At 48.3% G+C, this 6,842-nt stretch overlaps 1 pseudogene; it reads left to right on the top strand.

Moving 5' to 3' along the window:
- Window positions 1-2,603: 2,603 nt before the first annotated feature.
- LOC146049860 (kinesin-like protein KIF19 pseudogene) lies at window positions 2,604-3,938 on the top strand (annotated as a pseudogene).
- The last annotated feature ends 2,904 nt before the right edge of the window (window positions 3,939-6,842 follow it).

The following is a 6,842-nucleotide window of genomic DNA, read 5'->3' as shown; positions in this document are numbered from 1 at the left end:
GAATGTGTCTAACTGTTTAGCAAATAGCTACCTTAGCATATATAAGCAGGTCTTCAAAAGATTCTTACCTTAAATTAAACAAACCTTTAAATGTCGAGAAGTATAGAAAGATAAGCTTCCAATGTGTTTGAGTGCTGTGTGTGGCTTGCAGGTAGTGAAATCATGGTTTGGACTTAATAGACTGCAGCATTGCTTATTACATTCAGGTGTATGTGTTTGAGTAGGAATCAGCGTTAATTAGCAAACTCAGGCGCACGCTGGCATGCGGTATCTGTAGGGGTGGTTTGAGATGGCGGTTGGCGGACGCCTGTTTTGTGTCCGAAATGAACGGTGCCTTAGTTGATCGTGCGGTAGTAGCACCGCTCATTTTTGGTGCACACCCCCGTGTACGCCCATATTTACGCCCATTTTCCCTCATTATTTCGGCCGCTCCCCTCTTCACGCCCCTATGCCGCCCCCAATACCCGTACACTCGCGTACTGGTTTTTTCGCACGTAGAGACCCGTCCGTAAGCGTTGGTGAGTGGTCGCGCCTGCGCATTCGCGAATGTACGCATGCGCAGATCATAAAAAATCCCGGGACGTACGCGTACGGCCCGGCCGCTCCAACCAGAATAAGGCCCCATGTGTGAGAACAAATTCCACCTTTTATGATTCCAAACACCCTCCGTGCGTGTCAGCTTGGGACAGACCGACCCAACATGTTTTATGACACCATGGAATGTAACGAGCAAACATGTCATTACCAATTGCATTGAAGACACTATGGCCCTTATTCAGGTCGGTTTGTTCGCATGCGAATTTGCATGCTTGAGCGGTGTTTTTGATGTGTGCATGTGCATTTCTACGCATCTGCATACGCAGGGTTCGTGCAGCCACAGGAAACAGGGTGTTCGCTGGGTGCATGCACCCACCACTGCGGCCGTTCTCAGGAAAACGCTGGGCTTTCCCATGGTAATCGGCCCATGACGTGGGTGCGGGAGACGGGCAGCTGACATCACCGGACACAGGTGAAAAACTAAGACACCTGAGAGTGCCTTAGACCATCGAATGATGTGGGAAGTTCCCCATAGGCTGTGAATCATAGGTGTGCGCACATTGAGTGTTAGGGGTGCGCAGGCACCCCCAAATGCTGTCCCCACCCTTATGGACAACTCCCTGCCGCTAGCAATACCAGCAATACCTTTTGCCAAAGTCTTTTGCTTTTTAGACCTGTATTCCGTTAAAATTAGTGCCCATCAATCAATTGTGTGTTTTGCATTGTTAATTGTACTAGACCGTTGTCATATCACTACATACCTGCATAATCCATATATTTATTTACTTTATATGCATGCACTGTTATACAGAGTAATAAGAATATTAAAACTGAAATAGGCCGGAGATTATGTTCTGGCTGAGAGACATTTTATATTTTAGCGAGTACCAATAGATGATGGTAAACATGCATGATTGGCAGTGTTAGACACACCCAATGGGCAATGCTAGACACGCCCAATAGGTGGTGCTAGACACACCCCTTTGAGGGTGCACCCCCTAATGAAATATGCTGTGCATGTCTATGACTGCAGGAGTAACTACTGTAGGCAGCACCTGCAGATTACCCTGAGGGGGAAACAACCTGGGTCCTTGTAGTCAGAGGAAAGTTCATCACTCCCTTCTCTACATGCCCTATTTTAGGGAAAACTGTTACCAGGGTTATACCCATTTATATGAACCACTGTAACATAGATGGGGTCAAGTAAGATTTCAAGGGAACTATAACAATCACCTTTGTGGCTTATTTTGGTAATTTAGCAGCAACATCTGTGACCTGCAGTAACGTGGTCGTTAAATATAAGCAACCACTTTGACTTCCTCTATATCTGAAGCTGACCAGGTGACATCTATTTTATAGGCTACAAATAATTTTATATTTGCGTATTATGTATTTGGTTCTTGGGCTACCACCTCATCCCTTTAATTCCAGACACATGTGAATTACACAGGTTCTGTGACTGTCTGACTTAAAGACTCCATTTCACTTGGTTTTAATCAGCCACAGAACCTGTGTAATTAATTTGTGTCCGGAATTAAAGGGACGAGGTGTTAATCCTAGGTTCCTGGGAGCACCTCCAGATAGGTAATACGTAGGGTTAACACCTCATCCCTTTAATCCTGGAGACATATTAATTACACAGGTTCTGTGGCTGATTAAAAAAATACAGTTGGAATGAAGTCTGATGGCTGTTTAAAAAAAAAAAAAAAAAAACAGTAGAAATTGAGTCTTGAAGTGAGCCAGCCACAGAACCTGTGTGATTAGTATGTCTCCAGGATGAGGTACGGGAATAAAGCTTTGTTAGAATCCAATGTACCAGCATGCCCTTGATAAGATACACAGCAGGGCCCCTCTGCCATAGGGCAGATTGTGATGTCACTATGGGCTGTGAGGGCAGATTGTGATGTCACAATGGGCTGTGATGGCAGATTGTGATGTCACATTGGGCTGTGAGGGGGTATAAAACCATCCGCTTGCTGCTTCCTGGCTCATAACTGATATTGCTGGACTAGAGCCAACATATATATAATTTCTCATTCTTTTCTGAAGACTGACGATTGAATAAGATGGAGACTAAAAGTGACAAAGCTAAAGATCATCAAGTGGCTGTCGCTTTGCGCATCCGTCCATTTAATAGAACGGAGACTAAGAACCGCGCACAATGCATTGCCCACCAGCTGGGACCGCAGACAGTGCTACTGCAGGACCCTGGTGAGGATCCTAACAACGTCCTGCGCTCGACCAGGACAAGAGAGACGACATTCAAATTCAACCAAGTGTTTGACCAGGCAGCGACCCAGGAGACTGTGTATAATTCCACAGTGAGGCCCTTAGTGGGTGACCTCCTATCTGGGTACAATGCTGCCATATTTGCCTACGGCCCAACAGGCACCGGGAAGACCTTTACTATGATGGGCAAGGCCCGTGAGCCCGGAGTAATATATCGCACCCTGAAGGACCTGTTTAATGCCATTGAGGAGACTGGAAATAGAAAAAACTTCTCTGTATCATTATCATATGCTGAGATCTACAATGAAAGAGTCCGGGACCTTCTAAGACCTTCCTCTGGGTCTTTGCTCCTCAGAGAGGATCCCAATGGCAACACCAAAATAGAAGGGATTGCCCAGTTCACCCTTAGCAATCCTGAGGAAGCCATGGCCCTGCTGGAGAAGGGGAATAAGCGGCGCTCTGAAGCTCCCACCGCCGCTAATAAGACCTCATCCCGCTCCCATGCAGTAATGCAGGTCACCATACAGCAGGAGGACAGCGATGGTGTGAGCACAGCCAGGCTGTACATGGTAGACCTGGCAGGATCAGAGCGAGCAAGCCAGACTGCAAACAGTGGCCAGAGCATGAAAGAGGGAGGCTACATCAACCGCTCCCTTCTCGCTCTGAGAACCTGCATCATGGCGCTGCGTGACAAACCAGGCAGCCATAGAAACTATCGGGACAGCAAGCTGACCTGGCTGCTAAAGGGAGCACTAAGCGGGAAAGGCCGAATGGTCATGATCACACACATCAGCCCCGCGGATAGTGCCTATGAAGACGCCCGCAGCACAATGACCTATGGGAGCAAGGCCAAGTTCATCAAGACACGGGTGGAGAGGAACCGTGTCTGTGTCCCCCATAAGATCCCTGAGGGGACTAAAGTGCTACCGAAAGTCTCTCATCCTCCAGAACTTAAACGCAAGACCAGAGCGCCGAGGCATGAGGATGATTATTTTGATATGAGACGCATCGCTCCTGTACTCCCTGTACTCTCCAGGCTTTATGCAAGTTTAAAGGCTAAAGCTTGTTGCAAAAAATGTTCCTCCAATTATCAAGATTGAAGACCTCCATGGCGATAGGAACATCACTGGTGCCGGTAGGAACAGCACTCGGCCGACATGAACAGCACTCGTGCCGGCAGAAAGATGGGGATTAGGGCTAATGGCGATACCCCAAAAACAAAAACGACACTGGGCAGCCACCCCATGGGTGTGTTGGAAGAGCTGCTAATTATGTGTAAAATGCTGATAATTACAGCCAACTCATTGAGAACATAATAAGTACGTCAGCTAGTTATACATAATTTGTGCTGTTAGCAGGGTTATGGCATCCGTTATATAATGTGATGCTTAGATTTTATAAGGATTATGTTAGGGCAGAACCAGTAGAGGGGGGATGAGATCTTTGCAGCATCTTCCTGACATCCTCAATTATTTATTTATTATTATTATTATTTACTGACACTTCGCCAGCAAATCCCATTGTGCTCTAAAATTACCATCCAATCAGGTCCTCTTATTTTACAATCACAGCCTGTAGCACGGCAACAGGAACAGGTTAACATTGGGGTGGATAAAGCTGCAGCTCCAGGCCTCCACATAAAAACAGGCCCGTCACCATGACAGAATGATGATCACAGACAGGGACCAGCTGGTCACATGGTCGGCCATAATCAAGTAATACAATTGCATTTCTATGTTCCCCATTTATGCAATTTTTGTACTTTTATATAATTAGGGAGACACTGGGGCTTCTAGTCTATGGGTTCTACAGGCAATCCCCTGCACCCCTTTTTTCTATTTAATTAGTGCCGAATGGGCAGGGTTGTGAATAGTTCCCCTTTGCCCGACCAGGCACTATCTGCCACGCTGTCCCGTGCCCCTCCCCTGTCAGCGGCAATGATTTGCTTAATGACGGGGGAGGTGGTCTGGCTGATTCAGCTTCTTCTAAACATTACAGCTGATTGATAGGGGTCAGTTCTCCAACTGTCCAGCCACAGGATAAGCAGCAGGCATTCAGGCACTTAAGACACAGCTTATACCAGGGGTGGCCAAATCTGTCCTCAAGATCTACCAACAGTTTATATATATCAGGTAACCTGTAATCTATAGTAGGAATGTATACAGGAATGTATACAGCATGTTTGGAAATGTGACAGCTAGTAATGACTACAGCTGTGCACCAGCAAGTTGGTCTGGGGAATGTGACAGATAGTAAAGACTACACCTGTGCACGAGCTAGGTGACCTGGGGAATGTGACAGTTAGTAATGACTACAGCCAGGGCAGGTGCAAGGCACCGGAGCGCCCCAGGCGAGTCGGGGTGGGGGCGCCCCGGTGCCGGGGGGAGGGAGGGGGGGTGGTACCTGTGTAAAAAAATTGCTGCCCCGGAGTCCCTGCAGTGCTGGGGTGGTCAGGGGTGTCCGTGCCGTAGGGGGGCAATTTTTTTACACAGTTCGCTGGGGGTGAGGGGCGAACTGCCACCCTCCAGGTGCCGGCGCCCTAGGCAAATGCCTAGAGCTGCCTAGTGGTGGCGCCGGCCCTGACTACAGCTGTGCACCAGCTAGGTGACCTGGGAAATGTGACAGTTAGTAATGACTACACCTGTGCACCAGCTAGGTGGTCTGGGAAATGTGACAGTTAGTAATGACTACACCTGTGCACCAGCTAGGTGACCTGGGAAATGTGACAGTTAGTAATGACTACAGCTGTGCACCAGCTAGGTGGTCTGCCTAATGTGACATTTAGTAATGACTACACCTGTGCACCAGCTAGGTGGTCTGGGAAATGTGACAGTTAGTAATGACTACACCTGTGCACCAGCTAGGTGACCTGGGAAATGTGACAGTTAGTAATGACTACAGCTGTGCACCAGCGAGGTTGTCTGGGAAACATGGACCGTTAGTAGATCTTGAGGACTGGTTTGGCCACCCCGGCTTATACCATAACCTAGGCCTCCAGCCTCTTGGTTTACACCCCATCAATCTTTCATCCTCTCTGTTTGTTTGAGAGTTCTTATTCACCTGGCACAGGCAGTGGGTGGAATGAGTTGTCCAGAGAGGGGGGGAGTGGCTACTGATTACCTGGGCCTGAGCATGCAAAGGGTCCGCATTAGATATTAGAATATGCACTTTGGTTGGGATGCAGTTGGAATACCAGAATCCCGAAAGTGCTTTGCAGACCGGTGCCGGGATCCCAACATCACTCACAATCTGTGGCGTAACTATAGCTCCGCAGCCCCCCCGCGGTGGCGGGGAGGCGCAGAGCAAGTTTGGGCACTGGGGGTCTGCGAGGCTATAGTTACCCGCTGCTGTCTGTGGTACCTGCCTGCCGTGCCGTGACTGCCGTCACAGTCCCGTCTCTCCTAGCGCTGGCTCCTGCTTCTATAATGAAAACGGACACTTAGAAAATGGCTGCCCCCATACTGCAGACAGTTTTTTGTCTGCAGTATGGGGGCAGTCATTTTCTAAGAGTCACGTTTCATTATTAGCAGCAGGAGCCAGCGCTACGGTACCGTGACGGCACGGCAGGCAGGTACCGCAGACAGCAGCGGGTGGGCAGGTATGGGCATGGGGGGGGGGGGGGCGGGCATAATAATTAGCTACGCCACTGCTCACAATGCTTCCACCGGAATGCTGTCTGTTGGCTTCCCAATCAAAAGTATGGCAGGGAGGGTTAGAGTTCAGGGGGCCCTGGGAAGTTGTTGTACTGGGGCCCAAGATTTCTCTTGACAGCCCTGGGAAAAGCCCACAAAATACCTTCAAAGAGACAGTAAATATGGTAGGGCAGTCTACAGAAATGTGTTATATGCTACTTCCACATCATTATCCTATTCTAAGTTATCACAGAAATAAACTCCCTCTGTAGAAGGTGAAAATTTTGCATTACATTTCTTGCAAGCAACTCTCTTGGAGTTACCCCCTGCCATTGTAACAATAAGTACACAGTAAATTACCACACACTACCACACTTAGACAGAGAGTAGGTATAGGTTTGCCAGTCAGAAGTACTGGAAGGGAGAGACAGTGAAAGAAAAGAG

Source organism: Crinia signifera, chromosome 12 (genome assembly GCF_055691185.1).
Source record: "Crinia signifera chromosome 12, ASM5569118v1, whole genome shotgun sequence".
In the NCBI taxonomy this organism is placed as follows: Eukaryota; Metazoa; Chordata; class Amphibia; order Anura; family Myobatrachidae; genus Crinia; species Crinia signifera.
Note: the sequence above shows the minus strand (reverse complement) of the source record. Positions and strands in the feature narration are given on the sequence as shown.